The 22,640-nt window shown below is 52.5% G+C and overlaps 1 protein-coding gene across 2 annotated transcripts in view; it reads left to right on the top strand.

Moving 5' to 3' along the window:
• Positions 1 to 22,640, top strand: part of SBK1 (SH3 domain binding kinase 1) — a 48,114-nt gene that overhangs the window by 7,321 nt on the left and 18,153 nt on the right. The window contains exon 1 of one of the 2 annotated variants that reach the window (XM_005614957.4): positions 16,846 to 17,832. The exons of the other annotated variant lie outside the window; for it this stretch is intronic. The gene's annotated coding sequence lies outside the window, so the exon portion shown is untranslated. Of the gene's footprint in view, positions 1 to 16,845; positions 17,833 to 22,640 lie in introns of those variants that run through there. 2 annotated transcript variants of the gene reach the window in all.

The raw sequence follows: 22,640 nt of genomic DNA, 5'->3' as shown, positions 1-22,640 counted from the left end.
TTTTAGAGTCTGACTAGCAAAGAAAAGAATACCTAAATAGGTTGGCATCAGAGATTTCCCAATCAGACATCTCACCCAGAACCCTCCATACTGAGCCCCTGAGTCAGACAGCACCCCCACCCCAGCACAGGCCTACTCAGCAGCTGGCTTTTATAGGTGCTATTTTGTGTTCTTTAACTAAGGCATGGTGAGAGTGAGATGCAAAGATCTTAAGTGGTCAGTGTAATGCGTGTTGTCAACAAATGTGTAACCCACACCTCAATCAAGATGTAGAATATTTCCACCTTCCCAGAAAGTTTCCTCCCCACCACACACACGCAAAGGCCCTATCCTTTCACTCTTTAAATCTCTTAAATATGAGCAGATAACCAGGGATCATCAACATTTGAGAAAAACCTCTAATATAAAAGGCAGAACAGAAACAGAAAGACAGAATTTGGAGGAAAAGAATATACAGGGAAAAGAAAACTTGAAAAAACGAAACTGCTATTACTACATCCAGAGACTTAGGGAAGTATATTGTAACTATGAAACAAAAACTAGGTGCTGTTTTGAACGGAAAAAACACTCCGAGAATGGACAAAACAAAAATGTTCTTAGAAATTAAGAATATCTTAGCAGAAATGGAAAACTTACTTAAAAGGGTTAGAACAGGGGCCAGCAAACTATGGCCTGCAGGCCAAATCCAGCCTGTGGCCTGGTTTTGAAATATAGCTTTATTGAAACACGGCCGCATCCATTCCTTTACGTGCTGTCTGTGGCTCCTTCACAGAGGCAGAGCTGAGGAGTTGTAATAGAGACCATATGGCCCACAAAGCCTCAAATATTTACCACTGGGACCTTTATATAAAAAATTTGCTGACCCCTGGCTTAGAAGATAAAGTTGAAGAAATTTCCCAAAAGGTAGAGCAAAAAGATAAAGATACACACGTCAGTTTGAATGCCTCCAGTGAACAGATGCCGAGCTGGAGTTAGGAGTGCAAGAAGTCCTAGGGGGCTGATGCCAGTGGAAAATAAAGGAGCAGGAAGCAGGATTGGGCAGGGAAGCTTTTCAGACAGTCATGTAGATCTGACACCTGTGAAAGGAATGAGAGAGGGAAACGGATCTGGGCAGAGAGAGCCTGAGCTTCACGCAGATCAAACAAGTCTTGGCCAACCCAGTGGGGCCCCCCAAGCAAGGACTGCGCCTTAGAGCGGCCCCACGTTAGGCAGAAATGGCCAGGCTCCAGTGTCCTTGCTGCGCCCGGTCATTGGTTGAGGCTGCCCAAGAAGACCTTGGTCTTGGCTCAAAGGCTGTGGCAGATCTCAAATGCTGGAGGCTGTCAGCCAACTATACTCCTCACAGCTAAGTGACAGGGAGAAGCCAGTGGGGCAGCTCCATGGCTGCCACGATGTGGAAATAAGAAAGAAAGAGGACCAGTGCAGGAATCTAACACCTGACAAAGGAGTTCCAGAAAGAACAGAGAAAAGGAGAGGAAATGGTTGATGAAAAATTTCAAACATTTCTCAGAACGGAAGGACCTGAGTTTCCAGATTGAAAGGGCCCACTGAGTGTCCAACCACAGGGTAAAAAGAGACCCGCACCAAGGCCAGTCACCAGTAAATTTCAGCACACAAGGGCAAGAACATTCTACAAGATTGTGCCAAGGATTAAGAATCTCAACAGCAATCCTGGAAATCCTCTCCAGAAGAGAAGGGAACAGTTTTCAAAGTGTGAAAGAAAATTCTTTTCAGCCTAGACCTCTATATCCAGCCAAACCATTAATAAAGTGAGAATAGAAAAAAATATCTTTTTAGATACAAGGGCTCAAAAATTTTACCTCCTAAGCACCCTTTCTTTAAAAAGCTACTGGAAGATGTGTTCCGCTAAAACAAGTGAGTAAACCTAGAAAGAGTAGGACTGGGACCCAGCAAACAGGGGCGCCAAGAGAAGAGAGAGCCGAAGGGCGTCTCGCAGATTCCCACGGCATGCAGGCTCCCGCATCTCCTCCTTTACCTCAGGTCCCTGTCCACTTCTAGACCCCTGCACAGGAAAGCTTCCTCATGGAGTTGGCTTCTTGTCCCCGCTCTGCCACCTCCCAGTTTCTCTTTGTTCTTACCATTACTTCCATTTTCCTTCTGTAAACATAATTTCTATTTTTATTCAAGTTAAACATGCCCATAGTTTAGAATCGAGAAACATGTGCAGGCCCCACTCCCATTTCCTGCTTCTCCCTAAGAACCGTTTCCCTTCTTTTAGTAATTTTCACCTCTGAAAATCCCAGGGCAGCATCTCTGGGCAGCAGGCCTGGAGGGCAGGTAGTTCACACTGGAATAAGTCAGAAATAGAGAAGATTTCTTCAAGGTGTTGAAATTGATAGAATATCTAATGTGTTTGAACTTTTCAGAGATTTACACAACAAGGAGAGAATATGGGTTGAATTAGACATAAACACATAGAAAAATGAGCCCTCCCTTCCCCCAAAAAAGAGTTATTAAACCCAGGAAACAAAACTTTTGTGCAGAGGCAGCCCTGATGGTCTAGTGGTTAAAGTTCGGTGCTTTCACTGCCTTGGCAGCCAGGTTCGTTTCCCAGTCTCAGGACCACACCACCCATCTGTCAGTTGCCATGCTGTGGCAGTGGGTCGCATAGAACAGCTGGAAGGACTTACAACCAGGATATACAACCATGCACTGGGGCTTCGGAGAGGAAAAAGAAAAAAGAGGAAGATTAGCAACAGATGTTAGCTCAGGGCGAATCTTTCCCCGCAAAACAACAACAACACTTTTGTGCAGAAAAGGAAATTTTAAATTTTAAATCTCTGCTCTGCAAAAGATGCTGTTAAGAGAATAAGAAGACAAGCCATAGAGTGGGAAAAAAATATTTGCAGAAGACATCTGATCTGATATAGAACTGTTCATCTGATAAAGGACTGTTATCCAAAGTATACAAAGACCTCTTAAAGTCAACAATAAGAAAGTGAACAATCCAATTAAAAAATGGGCAAAAGATCTGAGCAGACACCTCACCAAAGATGATATACAGTTGGCAAATGAGCATATAAAAGATGCTCAACATTACACGTCATTAGAGAACAGCAAATTAAAACAACAAGTTACCACTGTGCACTTATTAGAATGGCTAAAATCCAAAACATTGACAACAACAAAATGCTGGCGAGGATGTGGAGCAACAGGAATGCTCACTTATTGCTTGTGGGAATATGAAATGTTACCCCCACTTTGACGGACTGGCAGTTTCTTACAAAGCTGAACATAGTCTGATACAATCCGCAACAGAATTCCTCAGTATTTACCCAAATGAGTTGAAAACTTATGTCCATACAAAAACCCGCACATGGATGTTTATAGCAGCTTTATTCATAACTGCCAAAAATTTGGAAGTATCCAAGATGTCCTTCATAGATGAAGGGATAAACAAACTGTGGTACATCCAGACAGTGGAATAATATTCAGTGATAAAAAGAAATGAGCTGTCAAGCCAAGAAAAGATGTCGAGGAACCTCGAATGCATATTGCTAAGTGAGAGAAACCAATCTGAAAATGCTACAGACTGTATGATTCGAACTCTATGACATTCTGGAAAAGGCAACACTATAGAGACAGTAAAAGGATGGGTGGTTGCGGGGGGGGGGGTGGGGGGGGCCTTGCGGGGAGGGAGGGAGGGAGGGATGAGCAGGGGGAGCACAGGGGGTTTTTAGGGCAGTGAGACTATTCTGTGTGATACTGTAATGACAGGTCCATGACACTAGGAATTTGTCAAAACCCATACACTGTACACCACAGAGTGAGCCCTTGTGTAAACTATGGACTTTAGTTAATAATAGTGTATAAATATTGGTTCATCAATTGTAACAAGTGTGCCACAAGACATTGATAATAAGGGACAATGGGGTGGGTTGTAGACAGGAACTCTCCGTACTTTCTACTCAACTGTTCTATAAACTTAAAACTGCCCTAAAAAATAAAGTCTATTATAAAAAAGGAGAAAAGGGAATGAAATCATAGTATTCCACACAAAGCTGTAAATAATTGTTCCACATATGTAAACCCTACCAATCTTACCATCATTATGATGCAACTGTTTTGGAAGGGTGGGAGAAAGGAAGGAGGGAGGGGGATGGGAGGTAAGGGAGTGAAATCCGCATCTGCTGACGTGGGGAGTTGAAAGGAAGACTAAACTGGAAAAAAAGGAACCTAAACATGCAACGCAGGAAACACGGAGGTGGAAATTACTACCGGAGGGAAATGACTGTCCTTAGGAGGTGGGAAATGGGAGTGGGGATTGCCCGTGTTTCTTGATTCTAAACTATGGTCATGTTTAACTTGAATAATCTATATTTACAAAAGGAAAATAGAAAGCTATATTTACAGAAGGAAAGTGGAAATAACAAAAAGAACGAAAGAGAGGCTGGGAGCAGAAACAAGGAGCCAACCCCATCAGGCAGCTTTACTGTGAGGGAGGTCTGGGAAACGGACGGAGATGCGGGGTGAAGGAGGGGGTGCCAGAGCCTGCACGCCTGTGGGAATGATCCTGGAAAAGAACAAGGATGGTAGAGTGGGGAGGGAGGGGAGTCCCGAAGTAACAAGGTCCCCAGGCAGGGTTGGCCTCAGGAGCTGGGCCTCCCCCCACTGAAGCAGTTGGGAAGAAGTGAGGAGTGAGGAGCTAGGTGGGTCTGTGCTTTGATGGCAGGAGGCAATGGAACTGCATCTGATCCATCTGTTTTCTCAGTGAAGTGGGAGCCACGGTTTGAGGAGAGAGGAGAAGGTGGGAAAAGAGTTATCCAAGATCTTGCCACTCAGAGTGCATGCCCAGACCAGCAGCACTGGCACCACCAGGGGCCTGGCTAGACATGCAGAATCGCAGGCCTCCCCAAGATCCATAAGGGATTTGTAGGCCAACTGAAGTTTGAGAAGCACTGCTCAGAAAAGTAAAAGCAACTGGCAGGCATAGCGGGGTTGGGGTAGGGGGGCGATGAGTGCCCCTTTGAGATGGTGAATTAGAAGGGAAGCTGCCAGCCTGGTGTGGCACGCTCCAAGCAATGTTGGCTTGCTCAGGGCAGGCAGAAAGCAGGTGATGGTTGGTGTTTTGCCAGGCAGGCCCTACAGCAGGAGAAGTGGACACAGGAGGGGGGTTTCCAGGGGGGCTGCTCTGGTGACGGTAGTGGCAGAAGGGGGCTGATGGGCAGTGAGAAAGTGATGGGGCAGTGGACTGGTGGTCTCGATGAGGTCAAAGAGCTGTTGCATGTGGGTACCAGAGGAAGTGATGAAGAGGACGGAAGAGGGACACAGAGAGAGGTGACCAAAATAGAGACCTCAGAGGAGATGGGGTGTGAGATAATTATGAGATCTTGGGTGTGAGCCTGGGAGAGGAGGTCATGACATGGGGAATTTTGAAAATTCCCCAGTAGATAATAGTGTGCAGCAGAGTTTGAGAACCACAGACGTACACAGACAGACCCAGGCTCTGACAGAAAGAGACAAACAGGGGAGCAACAAGAAGGCACCCGGGGCTGGCACAGGGAAAGGGGCCTTGAGTGGAGCAGCTGCGTAGGGGGCGTAGGTGAGCAGAATATGGAGATATCGTGGTCTTTCTCGGGAGAACTAGATAGTAAACGGGTGTGTGAGAGGGAGAAACAAGAGAAAGAGGGAGACGAGAACCAAGCACCTGGCGGTCCCACGGCCCGTCCTGCACTGCGGCGAGCCGGCCACTAGAGGGAGTGCTGCGCTCACACATGCGGGGACTGGCCCAGCCCGTGGCCAGGGGTGCGGCTTCAGCTTCTTTTTCTGACAGCTGCTATGTTCAAAGTTCAGATTTTGCAGCTACACTGCCCTGAGTTTAACTCCAGCTCCCATTACTTCCGGGCTGTGTGACCTTGGCCAGGTTACCGGACCGCTCTGTGACCCAGTTTCGTCAGCGGTAAAATGGGCACAGCGATAGTTCTGACCTGAGATGGTTCGGAGGATGAATGAGGTCAGCCTGGGAAACGCAGCGCCACACTGGGGAATGGTTAAGCCGACTTACGTGACGGTGGCGGAGGTTTAGCCACTGCCTCTGTCTCTGCTTCTCCTGCAGCCCCTCGGCCCAGCCCAGATCCGGGGCAAGTGATGGAGGTCGACTTCTGGACTTCTGGGGTAGGGGAAGAGCAGAGCCTGCTGGGGAGCGGCGTGGGGAGGCCGGGCGGGGGTCTCTAGGGGAGAGACAAGGAGGAACCCAGACACCTCCCCTTCCTGCTCAGTCCTGCTGGTTCTCCTGTCTTGGAGCAAACCTCACCCTGTGGCTCATTTCCGGCCACGGTCTCACCTTCCCTTCAGGGTACCCAAGGGACCAGCGGCCTCCCTTGCCCGGCAACCACACCATCCCTGGAGCAATGTCACTGCCTGGCGCCCAAGAGGCTCAGAGGGGGTGCTCCTTCTCAGCCATTCTCCCAACTGCCCCTCATTCACCTCCTGCCCAGACCAGCCAAGAGCTTCCCAGGTTTGCAGAGACCCCGGGTGTGGAGGCTGCTGTGGGCAGAAGGCCCACAGAAGCAGGCCCTCTGTCCTATCCTTGGTCCTACAGAGGGTGTAGCCTGCCTTGATTTTTTAAAAATGATTTGCCAATATTTAAAACATCAGGGCACTACATCCTAAGATCCAGATTTCCCACTTCTCTTGAAAACTTGGAAGCTCTTAGAGCCTGAGTCCACATTCCCACACGATAGCAGTGAGCCACAGGGGAGAGGAGGCCACCATTCAGATGGGTCAGGGCTCTCCTGTTTACCCCTGGCCCCGCCCAGGCCATTTCCCCCCGTTCACAGTCCCTCCCTGGCCCCCGTGAGCATCTGTCTGCAACGCTGTGAAGGGAGAACTGTGCCTAAGAGGGTTCGTGTCAACATTTCCATGTCGCAGCCACCGGCCCGAGGCAGGCAGGAATGCAGAGGTGGAGGGGCAGGGGTGCCCCAGAAATGAGACCAGACCCTCAGGAGCCAGGAGTCTGGGGACCCGAGAGCTGCTCGGTGTCCTGACCTGTTCATGGAACTTCATGGTGCAAGTGCACAGGGCAGACTGCACACACTCACACACACACGCACACCCAGCCCTGTTGTCCAATCTGTCAGCAATCCTGCCTCTTCTCCCCACCCCTACTCCTACTGCCCTGTCCAGTTGCTGTCCTCTCCCATCTGGCCAGGTGTAGGTGCAGGAGCCTCCTCACTTCCACTCTTGCCATCCACATCTATCTGCCCCATAGCAGCCAGAGGGAGCCTGTTAAAACCTAAGACATGCTTCGTCAGTCCTCTCTGCACAAAACCCTCTGGTGACTCCCACCTCACTCAGAGTCAAAGCCAAAGCCTTAAAGTGGCCCTCAATGAACTGTCCTCATTACCACTCACCTCCTTCCAGGCTCCATTGTTCTTGAGCATCCCAAGCACACTCTGGCCTCAGGGCCTTTGCACTGGCTCTTCCCTCTGTCTGGCCCACTGTACCCCCTACACATCTGCATGGCTCCCCGCTCACTTCCTTGGAGTTTTTGCTCAAACGTAACCTTCTCTGTGAGGACCGCCTGTATACCCTGTCCCCTCCCTGCTTCATTTCTTCCCTCACAGGAATCCCTTGAAGCAGAATCATTTACTTATGTGCCTTGTTTGTTGTCTTCTCCCCTCGCCAAAATGGATGAGGGCAGGGATTTTTCTCTATTTTGTTCATTGCCAACAGTACCTCGCACATAGGAGGCACTCAATGAATAGTTGGTAATTGAATGAATGAATGAACAAATATGTGGATGAGGGCAGGCACAGTACCCAGTGTGCAGAGTGGCTGTGAGGACGCAGTCAGATCATGTGTGTCATGCAGGGTGTGACCAGTGCAGTCTCACAGGGCCCCAAACTTGCAGTTTTGTGCTCTCTGGTTGGCATCTTGAAATTCTTAATAATTTCATCTCTGAATTTGTAAGTGAAGTCTAATGGGACGATGGAGGGTGCACCATGAGCAATCCCACCCTCCCACATTCCCTGGATGGGTTCTCAGCCACCCACCCCTTGCCCCCACTCAGTCCCCACTGCTGTCCGTTATCCCCTGGCAGGGGCCTGAGTACAGGAAGGTTTGGTATTGGGCGTGCTGTGGGGTGGCCCCGGGCACCTGTGAGGGTCTGTACTGGCCCCATGAGTATCCCGGTGCCCAAGGCAGCACGACTTTAAATAGCAAATAAAAAACACTGTGACAGGCTGAGCGCCCCGGATAGAAAGGAGAAACTTTTTTCTGCGCTCTGAACAAGGGGCCCCCATTCTGTCGCTGGCCCTGGTGTCAAGTGCGCACACCTTCCAAATGTTAGGTGCTCTGTCCACAGGCACTCTTGCGGTTGTCATTCAGGACTCCACGACTAGAGAGAAACAGGGCCCAAGCAAGAGAAAGCCCCCAGGCCCCTGGGGCAGCTGCTGACATTACAGGTGACTGACCCAGGCCTGGAAGAGAACAGTCCCCACCCTGCCCAGGGCCCTGCCGCCAGGTCTGCACTGTGCAGCAGGCTGAGGCTGAGCTGGGGCCAGCCCTTCCTCCCTGGCCTCAGCCACCTCCTTTGTGAGCTGGATAAGAACCCTGCAGGTCCTGCTTCTGGCAGCGGCCATGGTGTGAACATACTCTGCAAACTTAAATGTGGGGGTAAGTGCGGGTGGCAGTCATGGTTCCCAACCTGTCACAGGGGTTGTCAGGGTTGCTCTGAAGGGTCCCTGGGTCAGGGCTCAATTTCTGTCCCCAACCCCTGAAATGTTCAAAGGGAGTCTAGCTTTAATCCCCAAGGAATGGGTGACAGGAGACCAGACATCAGTGATGACTTTCGACCCAGACATCAATAGCATACATGGCCCTGGTGAGGGTGTAAGACCCTGATGGTAACTTCAGACCAGCCCCAGGGGTGGCTGCAGACGCTGAGGGTTACTACAGGTCTCAGTAGTGGCCTCAGTGGCCTCAGTCCCCAGTTGTAACCACAGATCTTGGTCACACTGGGGAAGTACCAGGTATTTCATTCCCCTCCCTCCATCCTGCCTAAGCCCCCATCTCTCCCCAGCCACTAGAATTTGAGCCATTCTCCAGGATCCACTTAATTAGCCAAGCTCGTTAACTCCCACGGGCTTCTCCTTCCCACCTAATTAACTGACTTAATTAGGGCTTGCAGGCCCAGCTCCACCCAGCCCCCTCTTGCTCCTACCCCTGCCCACCTCCTCCAGGCCCCTGGCTCAACCAGGCCGGGAATGGAGGAAGGTGTGGCCTGGGCCCCTCCAGCACCCAGGCCTCCACCCTGTGTCCCTCCTCCCCAGTCCCAGGACACCAGGACAGTGCCCTTCCCAGACAGCAGCCCACAGGCAGGAGCGGAAATCAAGATAGAGAGAGGAATGGAAATGGGATAAATGGAATCAGGCGAAAGGAGGAGATGAGGATGGCATGGGATGGATGGGCTGGGCCAGGGGTGGCTAGGAGCCTGGACTCTGCAGCCTGCCTGGGTTCCAGTCCCAGCTATTGTGTGAGCTGCAGCAAACTCCTCCTCTCTCTCTATCTCAGATATAGAATGATGGCCCCCACCTCGTAAGGTTGTTGCGAGGTTTAAATAAGGCAATATGTGTAAAATGCTTAGAACCCTGCCTGGCACAAATCTGTGCTTGTTAAATAAGTGGGCGAGGATGAACAGAGCCTCCCCGAGGGCGAGGGGCAGGATGAGGGGAGGGGACAGCTGGGGGTGCTGTCCCTAGGGGTCAGGGAGACACCCACACAGGCTCTAGGGTGCTAGGAATGGACTGGGCCTGGGAACTGCACCAGAGGCTGCCCACTGAGAGGGACCATTGGCCTGGGAGAAGTTAAGGGAATAAGTAGCAAGAAGGACCCAGGATGGTGTGTCCCGGTCCTACTCTAGGGGGTGGAGGAGGCTGGCCTTGTTAGTTCAGGCCCTCTACTCCCTGTGCCTCAGTTTCTCCATCTGGGGGAAGGCGTGAGCCTTGTGGAAGTGCCTGGCACATACTAGATGCCCAATAAACGTCTAGAGACTCATCCCTGAGAAGGGAAGTGATGTGAAAAGCTTTTTGGGGTAGGTGCTCTGCTGCCCTTCATCTCCCCTGGGACCAAAGCAAAGAAAGCGGGCTGTGCTGGCAGCAGGCAGGATGCAGGTTAGACACAGGGCAGGGCTTCCCGGAGTTGAAAGAGGACAAGATCTTGAAGGTGGGAAGGAGGAAAAGTGTGTCTGAGTTGCTGGGCAGGCTCCAGGGGAAGGATGGGTGTTGATGCCACAACTGAGTGGGAGGGGTGGGATGCGGCCTGACCACCGGGGCCATCCCTTACTTACTTAGCTCTGCTCCTCTTCCCAATCTCAGTGTAGCAGCCATTACTTCCTCCAGAAAGCCCTCCCGACTTTATCGCTCCTTTGTACCCTGGTGTCAGTCAGAATTTTACATGGATTGGTGTGATCAGCGTCATGTCTCCCCTCACTAGCCCGGAAGCTCCTGAGGGCAAGGAGTGTCTGTTTAGCACCCCCTTTTGTTCTAGTGCCCTCATACAGTAGGTTCCCATCAACACGTGTGAATGCATGCATGCATGAATGAATGAATGCACGAATGCATGCCTTGGCCAGGAACCCAGAGATTCCTGAAGCTTAGAGAGAAAGGGGCCCCATGTGGCAGCCCAGGCAGCTACCCCGCATGCCCAGCTATGAACCCCCCAGCTCCTCACATGGCCCCAAGAACAACCACCCTCAGGGGGCGGGAGCTGGACACTAAGGATTCGAAACTCCTCCTCCTGGAGAGCTGAGCTCCCCCTTGGACAACCTGGGATGCTGAGGGAATAGTGATTATGCAGGACAGAGGGGAAAACTTTTCATTTCTCCCTGCATTTTATACACTTTAGAAACTCACATTTACACGTAGTGTAAAGAGCTTGGGGTTGTATGTGACAGAGACCCAAGTCAAACTGACTTAAGCACAAAGGGGACTTTATTGGGTTACATACCTGAAAAGTCCAGAGCCTTCAGGCATGGCTAGATCCAGGGGTTCAAAGGATGGCAGCAGCATCCTCACTTTCTCCATCTCTTGGCTCTGCTGTCTGCTGCGTTGGCTTCACTCTCCAGGAGGAGGTTCTCCCTGATGGTAGCAACTTGAGGCTTGCATCCCACCCTCTTTCAGTGCAATGGAAAGGGAGTTCTATCCTATTGGCCTGGCTGGGGCACAGACCCATCTCAGAAACAATCACTATGGCCAGGGGCCTGGAATACACTGATTGGTGGGGGCTGGGCCACAAGCCCACCCCTAGAGCCAAACAGACGAGCCCCACCATCAGAACTCCTAATGAATAGGGAAGGGTATGTTAAGAAATGTGGGTCCCCAGAGGAAAACTGGGGTTCTGTTGCTAAAGGTTGGGGCACAGATGATGGTGGATAACAGAATCCTATTCCACTTAAAATAGTTGGCCATCATGCCAGACATGGTCCCTTGTTTAAGCGCTAGTCATTGTGGCAGACACTGTCGGTTCCCCACCCGTATCTCCCTGGGCCCCTTCCCAGCATCCTCATCTCCTTTCCTGAGGGCCTCCTCTGCCCCAGCCTGCTCTGCCCACTTCCACAGGACTGTCCGGCCCCCAGGAGCTCTCACCAATGACTGACAGGCACTGGGGTACGATGCATGTTCTGTAAACATAGATGCATGTTCTACACTGTCCTGAGAGCTCCCCTGTGCGCTCACCTCCAGCTGACCGCAGTGGTAACCTGCTTAATAACACACCCCGTGTCGCTGCCCGGCCAGTTTGCTCCCCACCCCCCCCACCTGGGATCGCCTATGAAATAAACTACTTGCTCTTGAATCCCTGTTTCAGGGTCGGTTTTTGGGAAACCCAAACTAGGACATCATTAAAACCAGACCCCTAGGGATGTGTGCTAGACAGCACTTGTTTCCTTCCAAATGCTACGTTCTGGGGGAGCTGGCTTTGGTGATCCACCCCTGAAGAAGGAGCTGGGACTGGAGCAGCTCTGAGTAGCCTTGCCTCTGTTCTGAGGGTTCCAGAGGAAATTCCCTGCCCCCTGCAATCTGCACGGGAGGAGAGGGGGCAAACTTGTCAGATCCTCACTCCACAACTCCCCAGAGAAACAGCGGCGTCCCGGCCTAGGGAGGACAGGCTTTCAGAAGCAGCGGGAGCGGGAGCTATGGGGGCAGGCTGCTGTTTCTCAGAGTGTCAAACAAGAGGTCACTTTAGATAGTTCTTGGACCTGGCTTTAGAAAACAGAATCACACGGTGAAAAAATTATTTCTTTTCTTTTTTTTTTGAAAATTCCATTTAAAAACACTTCCACTGAGTAATTTTTAATTTTTTTAAAGTGAAAGAAAATATAGAAAAGTGTAAACCTGTACATATCCACAGCTAGAATCAATGTTAACATCTTATCATATTTGTGCCAGATATTTTTAATAAAAAGAAAAAAACATGACGGATAGAGATGAATTCCCATTATCTGCCGCCACCCCAGTCCCATTTCCTGGATTCCACCCCCAAGGGCAGCCACTCGCATGATTTTAGAGATATTCTTCTCATATCAGCTGGCACGCTCTCAGCTGCAAGGAATAGAATTCCCTTCAAAGCAGCTCCAAGTACAACTCAGCAGCCCTGCAATATCACAAAGAGGCATAGGCCCCCCTCTCCACCCTGCCCACACACTGCACTTCCCGTCATCAGTGACATCCTGCTGGCCGCAGTCGTGGAGTTGTATTTTGACACAGGAGGTAGGAAGCTCGTCAGGACTCTTGCTGGAGCACTGTGTTTCTCACTTTAGAATATATCCTCCAAAACGTATTGAGAGATTCAAAGATCCATCGCCTCCAGCTGCCGTATATCCTGGGCCGCCCTGCCATCTTCTTTCTGATCCATCTTGGGTTCTGGTGTAACCCTTGGTTTTCCTCATCACCAATAACTTGACCTGTGTCTCCCAGTAGCCCTGGATGCTCCCATTCCTGGGTATGAGCAGCTTCTGTCATTTTGCCCGAAACGTCATCATCTTCAGCATCCTAATCCTGATCGGCTCTCTGAACTACTCGGTTACCAATGCCACTGGCGTCCCTGATCATGCTGCATGAGTGGGCATCAGCAGCAATGTCTTTGGGATGATGGTGGCCGCCTTGGGGAGGGGGTTCTTGCTGTAGAACAAGACCACCATAATGCAGATCAACAAGCCAGGAATTCCCCCTCTTTTTCATGACTGGAGACATAGCCAATAACGAGCATTATAGAAAATAGAACACACTGAGGAAATGCCACCATTTTTCCCCAGCATGGACACTGTCAATATGGCCAAAACAATATCTTCACAGAGCGCTTTCAGTACAGCTGGTAGAGTTACCCAAACTCATACAGTTTGAAACGTTATAATACGTAGATGCCAGAGGACAGGGACTCTTTTGCTATTCCTTCCCATTGCCCCCAACAGTAGCAGAAACTTCTGACACATCACTGAATATAAAATGCAGACAAAGGGAAGGTGTCTAACAATCAGAAGTCCTGGGGTTGCTGGCCTCACATGCTTCCTTGTGCAGGGAGCAGCAACTGACTGCCAGGGAGCATCAGGACATGCCAGCGTGGTGGGCTCTGGGCGGAGGAAATCTGAATGGAGATCTGTTTTCTGATGTTCCTTCCGTGTCATTAAGGAAGTCATAGCCAAGGTTTATCTTTGTGTTCTGCTATCCAAGTCACGCCCATCAAGACCCTCTCTGGAAAGGCAGCATTGCTGTGGATACAAAACTTTGAGCTGGCAAGAGTGGATTATCCCCGGGCGTCTAGGAAAAAGGCCTGAAGCATAACAAACAGCTGCCATAGTTCCTCTCTTCAGATCTGTTGTGCTCGTTTAGTCCTCTGAGAAGTAGGCCAAGATGGGGTCAGAAGCACAAACAATTTCTTGGGGGAAACACTTGGGAGGGAAAAATCAGGAGGGAGCAGAGGAGGCTGGGAGAATCATCAGAATGCAATAGATCCAATGTTGGGAAGAGGAAAGAAGGACGGAAGGCAGGATGGGAAGAGTCTTAGGCTGCAGTGCAATGTTAAGAAAGTTTCAACAAAGCCGATGGTGGGTCCTCGATCCCAAGTGCCCATCGGAGAAGCCGGCTGGGCATCTCCAAGGAACTGGGTGCTTTAGAGTCTCTGCTGCGCTCAGTCATTGGCTGAGATGGGCTGGGGGGAAGCAAAGCGGAGCCTCCTCTGTGGACCCGCGAGAGACTCTACAGCTGCTGCCCTGGGCAGTCACTGTCCCTACAGTCAGAGATCTGGGTGGTGCATTCCCACGGCCGCCACATCCCACCCCTCGTGCTGCACAGCTCTTCCGTGGATGCTGTGAGCCTCTTTTTCTAAGTGGAAACTTCAAAGAAGGAGGTTACTGGAACAAACTACAGCTCCCCTCCCCCTTGCTGCACTTGATCTCGGGACCATAAGTGGTACTCATCCTTTCCCCCTCCACTATCCATTCTCAATTATCCACACCCTCAACCATCACCTTGGCAGGTCTGGATGGGTCACCTGGTGGTGGGACCCAACCCTTCAGACTTGAGGGGGGGTCTAAACTCTTGGTTATCATAACCAATAGATCACTCCAATGGATCACTGGGTTCCACATGTATTCCTCCCTGTTCCCACTTTGTAAAAGCAGCTCTGCCTTCTTCTAGTAATTGATCAGGATACTTCTAGTAACATCAAGGTACTTCTAATAACTTCTAGTAACTGATCAGGGTCAGTTACTACTGCCAGAACAGTGACTCCTCTTTTTGCCTCCTGATCCCAGAACACAGGGAGTCCAAAGTGCCCTGGCAGTCCCCATGGCTTAAATTTTAAAGGGACCCTTGCTGTCCCCCCTGGTAAGAGTGTGCCCACTTTGCAGACTAGGACTTCCCACCCTGTACAGCTCAAGGTGGGGGGGATTTGATTACCCACCCTGCATTTTGGCAAACCTTTTCCAATCACACTGTGGGCAATCAAATCCCAGATGAGGAACCAGGGAAGGTTTCTTTCGAGCTGGGCTTGAACTGTATTATGCCTGATAACCTGGCTGGGAGCATTTCAAGGCCTCATTCTACCCTTACCACTTGCGAGGCCTCAGTTTCCTCATCTGTAAAAAGAGGAAAGAGCTTTCTAAATTCTAATGTTCTGAGACTCATTTGTTAGACACAGGAAGACATTCCTATCCCTCTTCCTCCTTCTCTGATTTCCCTCTACTGCTGCCCAATAACTCAAACCCCTCCATTACTTTTTCGGGGGCAATAAAGCCTTCCTTGGAGAGGATTAGAACAAAGTTAGGGTGAAGTTGGAAACTTGGGAACATTAGCAGGACAGGGAGGGGTGAGAGAGAAAAGGTAGGCATAGAGGAGGTATCTTGGAGGATAGCTTGTTTAGAGAACAAAGAAGAGGGGAGAGATGTTCTAGAGGAAACAGAGGCACAGAGGAAAGAGAAAGCAGATGTTCTAGGAATAGTGGCTGACGTCAAGGCTGAATGGAGAGGGGCCTCAATAGAGGACAGGTAGGAGGCCCCAAAGGCTAAGGGCTCAGAATGCCAGGATTAGTAGGTTAGAGTTTTACTCTGGAGGGAAGGGGACCTCATTGATCATTTTATGGAAGGGAGCAACCCAATCCACTCTGTATTTTACAGAGCTGATGGTCACATAGGACTTGGATTCTGGAAAAAAAAAAAGAGTCTAGATAGAGGCAGGAGGGAGACAAGTTAGGAACTAAGGCAATATTTTCACCAGCAGAGGTTAAAAACTGATGGCCCATGGGCCACAAAGAATGTTTCATCTGGCCCATTCAGTATTTCCAAATTTGTGGGAATTTGTTTCAAACATTTAAAAGTTGGAAGATTTTATGTCAGAATACAGATTTCCTGCTTCTCTTGAAAAATCATCTATCGATGCAGGGCCAACAATGCTCCAGGTTACCTCATCTCCACCACTCCCTATGGACTTACCCCTGACCCCCGTCACTAATTTATGTGATCTATAGGTACTTGAGTTTGCAATCCCTGGTTCTAAAAGTTCTAGAAACAGTCAGGGTGGTTGGGAAAAGTGTGCTGGGTGGAGAAGACAGCCTGAACAAAGAGAAGAAATAAGGAAGGTGCAGGGTGTGTTGGGGTCTTTCTCGTCAAGGAAAGTGTGGCTGGGGCTGCATGGATGAGGCTGAGAAAGAGACAGAATCAGAGCTGGGAGGATGAGCTGTCCCTATCTCATCTCTATCCTTATTCACCCCACTTCCAGGCCACCAAAGACCAGTTATCAGACAATGCTCATTTACATGGGGGGTGGGGGCTGGGGGGTTGGGAGCTTGCACATGCTGCTCCCTCTGCCTGGAATCCCCTTTCCTTCCTTCTCTCTGGTGAGCACTGTGCATCCCAGCTGCATCCCATGACTTGTCACTGCCTGTTTACATCAGAGGTGGCAAACTCCACCTGGGCTGGACATGGCCCCCAAGGCCCCATTTTTTAACCTCTTCCCTGAGTAGACTGTTAGTCCCCTGAAGTCTTGCTCAAAATAGGATGGATGGAAGGATGGGCGGACAGACGGGAGGGTCAGATGGATGAATGAATGCATATCTGATTGCACAGCTTGGATGTTTCCCTCCTTGAAATAGACACAGGCTCTGCCCCACAAGAATAGAATGGGACAGTCTGGGGCATTCTGGTCCCGCAGGGGCCAGGATGCTGGACCAGGTGACCCTCTCAGACTCCCTCGAGTCCTCTCTAACCTCGTTCTCGGCCTCTCGTGGGCTCTGACCTACAAAAGACGGGTGGGAGGATAGAAAGGGAGCCCACGGGCGCTAGGACCCAGCGCGGCCGGAAGGCGGGGCGGGGGCGCCGCGCGCCGCTCCCTCCGCGCGGGGACAATGTGCGCCCCGCGGCGCGCGGCAGCAGGAGGGCGCGGCAGGAGGGAGAGAGCGCGCGGGGCCCAGTGCGCGTGCGCGAGGGCGCGTGCCAAGCGGGGCGGACAAAGGGGCGGGCGGCGGCGCGCGAGCCGGAGGGCGGAGCCGCGGGCCGGGCGGGCAGGTGCGCGCGGACTGGAGGGCGGAGCCGCGATGCCGCGATGGAGCGCAGCCGGGGCGGGCGCCGGGGCCGGGGCCCGAGCACTAGGCGGAGCGCGAACCGGAGCCGCAGCCAGAACCCGGACCGGGCCGGGGTCCGGGACCGCAGGGCCCGGCTGCTCGTAGCGGCGGCGACGGAGCCCCCCAGCGGCTGAAGGGCTTCCTCCCAGCTCCCGCCGGTGGCCGGGACTCAGCAAGCCCCCCGAGGCTGGAAAGCGCGGGGATACCCCCCACCACCAGGGCCCAGAGACCCCCCCAGGAAAGCGGGGTGCCCTTCCAGATCCAACACACAGCGACTCCCCAGCCGGAGAAAGCGGAGACTTCCTCCGTATTCAAAAGACAGCGACCTCCCTACGGTACCGCGAAGACTCCCCCCTCTTCAGTCTTGGCCCCCCTAAGACCTAGAACGCAGTGACACCCCCCCGTCCGGGATTGTGGGGACCCCCTCTCAAGATCCTGGTCATTACAACTCCACACCTCAAGACACGAAGACCCAGCTCAGAACGCCACTAGAACCCCCTATTCCGGTACACAGAACTCCCAAATCTAGGGACCCGAAGACACCAAGAGATATCCCTCACCAGCAAGAGGCCTCGGCCCACCCCCCCACCCCATCCCCGCTCAAAGCTCCAGGACCGGGGCGACTGAACCGGTCGCGGCGCCCTTCTCATCCCAGCCCATGGTCGAGGCGCCCTGAGTCCCCCCACCCCGGGCCGGGCTGACGAAAACCGAGACGGCGCCCAGGCCCCCTGCCGCGGCGTCCCCGCGGCCCCAGCCCAGGTAAGCCGGGCCCAGGTAAGGGGCAGCAGGTGAGTGGCCGCCGAGGTCCCTAGACCTGCAGGTGGGGAAGGAAGTATTGGGTGCGCATTGCCCCCTCCCCAGCGTCGCCATGGAGCCGAGGCTGAAGGACGTCTCTTTGTGTCTCGCTTGGAGGAGCCGCCCCCTCCTCCTCTCCCTTTCCCCACCCCCCACCCTAGCCCTGGGGTTTGGGCGCAGCTCCCTGGCCCCAAGGGGAATGGTGGCAGAGCTGCTTGCGCCACAGAGGGGGGGAAGAGTGTGGAGAGTCCTCCCCCCCAAAACTGTGACTCTGGAACTGTTGGACCTCCAGTCCTTGGAGTATATATACCCCTCCCCCCAAGGCCAGGCTGAGTTCTCAAGTGAAGTTCCCCCTGGGAGGAGAAGATTCTGGGGTGTCCGAAGGTGAGGGGCCCGCAGTGTGTGGCCAAAGGGTGATGGCTGGGGCTTGGGTGTGTGTCTTTGTCTGTGAGAGGGCAGGGAAGGGGTGTGTTTGAGAGAATGGGTTGGAATCCCTTATTTTCTCTGTGACTTCGCTGCTCCCACCCAGGCCGCAGTAGGGGTCTTGACCCAGGCCATACTTTGTGCTCCCTGAAGGACAGGGAGGGAGCAAGCCCTTAACAAAGTGAGGCGCTGGTTTCTGGGGAGGGGAGGTAGTCTGGATAAAGAAGCCATTTCAGGTCAGGGCACCTTTCTGTCCCCATGTGCCCCAGGAGCAAAGCGTTCCCTTCTCCTCTTGATCTCAAGAACACCCAGGGCCAAACCTCAGGTTGGGTCAGTGTGTTCTGGACAACCATTCTAGGTTCTCGCTCTAGCTTTCTAGGCTGTATACAAAGCAGTACCCTAGCCTGGCCCTCAGTGAGGTCCTGAACCCCAGGCCCTACAGCTCATGGGAAGAGGCCCAGAGGATGTTGTACCATGAAATTCTGGATCAGAGATCCTGACAAGAGGCTGGACCATTCCAAGGGAACATACCCTGGGCTGCTGGGGTTTCCGCCAGTCTCTTCTCTCTGAGCCCTTTGCAGGCAAGCAGTGATGCTGAGGAAGGCAGGACTCTGGGTACAGGTAACCCCACCAGGAGTTCCTTTGTTTATTTATTCATTCAGCAAACCTTTAGCTAGTGTCTGTGATATGCCAGAATTCAGGGTCCTTTCTCCCACTTCCTCCCGATCTCCTTTCCTGATCTTTCCTGTTCCTCAGACCCCTGGGCTTTTCTTAGTTTGCCCAGGCCACGCTTGGTTGGACCAGTTGAGGTGAGCCTGCTTAGCTCCCAGCTGACCAGTTCTGACCCCACACCTGAAGCACCTGCTGCAGACTTGGGGGCCATGAGCCTGGGCAGCCAGTTTCTCTTCTCCCCCTTCCCAACACCAAGTGCCTGCACCACACCTGCTGCTGGCATCGACCCAAGGGGAAGAGGTGACCAGCAGGAGAAGAGGTTGGGGCGCTTCAGGCCAGACCTCTGGCAGCCCCTCCTGCAAATTCAAGGACAGTTGAGGCAGCCCCGTCAGCACAGGCTGTGGGAGAGCCAGCTGCCTTGAAGACTGGATGACCTTGGGCAAGTGTGTGGCAATTCCCAGAGATGACAGAATGAGCCATACTCTGTGGCCTGTGGGTGGATGTAGGTCACAGTTGGGCCTCGAGAAGTATCCAGGTGTGTCCTCTTCATCTCTGGAGGAGTTCATTTCCCCTGGTGGGTTCCCAGGAGCCCAGGGCCTTGTCCTATGACCCACAGACAAGGGAGTGGAGTGAGAGGCTAAAGAGTGGAGATTTGAGTCACTGTGACTAGGGAATACCATCAAGAGGCCAGAGCAGGGCAGGGAGAAAGACCTCCCATCTTCACTGACCTGCAGTGGCTCTCCAGTGAGTCTGGAATGAAGCACAGAGCCCTTTGCAGCATGGTCTTAACCCACCTCCCAAGCTTCGTCTCCTACTTCTCACTCCTCATCCTCTACTTCTGGCTTATCTCCTCCATGTCCCCTAACTCCCTCCCTCCATCAGGTGCTGGTCCTCTGACCTGAAAAGCCCCACAACAGGATGGCTCAGGAGCAGCACTCCGCCTCCACCTCCCCTTTTGCTCTGACCTGGGCTGGCACAGGGTGGAGAGCTGAACTAGAGTGGTTGATGGGTTGGTGGCTTGGAGACAGTGGCACGTGTCTGCATGTGCTCTGAGAGTTTGTCTCCACATCTTAACCCTGAGCTCCAGGAGGTGAGACCAGGTTTGTCTCGTCCACACTGCCTCGCCTTTGTCTACCTGGGGCCCAGCATAGTGTACAGCACACGTTGTAACAGTACAGCTTCTAGATGCATTTTGTTGATCCAAACACTGTTTTTTCTCATGTTTGCATTTTTTGCCAGTGCTAAAAAAATACCATTTCCCATACAAATATTGATTTTTGGATCCTCTTGAAAAATATGATGATGTGGTCCCCCCCTAGGCCAGAGCCGGAGAATGACCAGCTTCTTTAGATAGGGCAGTCACCCTGCAGCTCAGCCCAGGCCCCACCTGGCCTGTTCCCTCATTTACGTGGCTTGCAGGCCATCCTGTCAGCAGCTAGCTTTGCAGGCCCAGGGTGGAGGCCACAAAATGTTTGCTCAGCGGGTAACCTTCCGTTATGTGTGTTTTGTGCACAAGGGCTTTCCCTGCCTTCCCCGGGGCCAAGTTAGGACCTGCACAGAGCAGTATCCCTGCGGGGTCTTTAGGGCGAGGTAGGGACGCAAGCCTGAATTCTTCCAGCCAGAGCATCTCCAGCCTGGTCCCAATTTTCACTCTCGCCCTGTCTTGTGCCCCCTCACCTATGCTAGAAGGATTCAGACACCAACAACCTGTCTTAACTGTCCCACTCGCCCAGGAGCAAAAGTCCAAGTTTCTAGGCCCAGGTCTTGCTAAGCACTCTTGGGGGAGGACTGTTCTCTGGGCCTCAGTTTACCCATATGTCAGAGAGGAATTGGACTAGAGGTTCTCTCAGCTATAAGCTTTCCCCTCGTTCTAACTTTCTAGGACTGAGTCCGAGCTGCTGTAAGTTTTGATCAAGCTGGAGAGGTGGGCCCTAGATGCAGGAGTCACTCAAAAATACTGACATCCCCCAAACATTAATGAAACCAATAAGTCTTGCCAAGTAGCAGCTGGACCCCAGCGACTGGGCATTGCCCAGGTAGTGAGTGTGCCATCTTCCTGGGTGAAGGTCTACAGTAGCCAGAGGTCAAAGGAGGCCGCAGAGCACCATGGTTCAGAGCACAGGCTCTGGAGTATGCCTGGGTCTGAATCCCATTTAGCTGCTATGTGACCTTGGACGAGTCACTTAACCTCTCTGAGCTTCAGTTTACTGATGGGAAAACAAGTATAACATCTACCTTGGGTCATCAGGGGATTAGTGAGTTAAAGCATGGAAAGGGCCTAGGACAGGGTCTGGCATGTGAAAAGTGCTCAGTAACCACTGGCTCCTGTTAAAAGGGGCGTTGGCAAGTGGATGGCAAAGCATTGGTGGTAAGGCCTCCTTGGTTTTCCTATAGCCAGTCTAGGGGGCCCATGGGGCTTCTGTCCCCACGAAAGGGGAAGTAGATGTCTGAGAGGCAGTACTGTGCGGTGCGTAAGAGTGTGGAGCATTCCCTGCTACGGATGAGGGTGAGGTGGGATTCAAGCCTGAGAGTCTGTGAGGACCCTTCCAGAACCCTGGCCTGGTCCTGTGGCTCTGCCCAGGGATGAGGTCTAGGCCTGGCTGTTGTTCTGTAGTCGAGGCCCTCTTCCTTCCCAGCTCTGCTTTCTAGGTGAGACACCTCTGGCTTCTGCATGAGGGAGTCCCCGAGGCTTTCTGCCCCAGGCAGATGGGCCTCAGGCCAGAGTCAGGGCCAGCATCTCCAACAGACCCACTCTCTCCCTTACTCCCCTGGTCCCTTCCAGGTCTCAGGAAGCAGGGGCAGCTAGGCCTGGAGGGGCCAGTTAAACCCCTCCCCTCTCCTGTCCACTCCCCTTCCCCTCCCCCTGCCATAGCTTAGCCACAGTCTGGAGAGGGGATGGGTCTGGACTCCAGCTCAGCCTCTGCTCCGGGAGCCGTGTAATATCAGGGTTAGAAGGAAGCAGTGGAACATTTTTCAATGTCAAGTGCTCCATGCCAGGCACTGGGCATCATTTTCTCATTGAGTGCTGAGAATAGCACCACATTAACCCAGAGCAGGGATTTGAGTCCAGCTCTGTGAGCCGCCAAAGGTTTGTGTGAAACTGGTATCAAACTGTCTGGGTTTGAATCCCACCTCTACCATTCACTAGCTGCATGACCTTGGACAAGGCAGTTGTCCTCTGGGCCTCAGTTTCTTCTGATATAGAGGGAGGATGATAACAGCTCCTACTTCCTAGGGTTGTGGTGAGGACTTGACAAACCCATTATAGACAAGACACTTGTAGCAGCACCTGCTGAAGTGTGTGCTCTTCTTACTTCTGCCATACGCTGCCAGGGATGCAAACGAGCTGGTCCAGGCCAGAGGAAGCCGCTGTGACTCCCTGCTGTACCAGCCCTCCTTCCCTGTGACTGCAGCCAGTCATGGGAGAGGCAGAGAATGTTCCAGCTGCCTCCAGGTGTTGGGGTGGCCCTGAGGGGCAGGAGTGGGAGCTGGACAGGACAGAACTGCCTTCTGATCAGGCCCTGAGAGGCTGCACAAATCCCCATCCCCCAGGACAACTCCCCCATCTCTTGGGCCCCCCCACCATAGCAGGAAGTCTTCCCGCTCTCTCAAGCCAGGGCCCATAGGCCTGCAGGGAGATCCTCCTGTCCTGAGAGTTCACGGGCCTGCCAGCCCTG

The sequence above is a fragment of the Equus caballus genome, chromosome 13 (assembly GCF_041296265.1).
Source record: "Equus caballus isolate H_3958 breed thoroughbred chromosome 13, TB-T2T, whole genome shotgun sequence".
NCBI lineage: Eukaryota > Metazoa > Chordata > Mammalia > Perissodactyla > Equidae > Equus > Equus caballus.
This window is presented reverse-complemented; position numbering and strand designations above follow the sequence as displayed.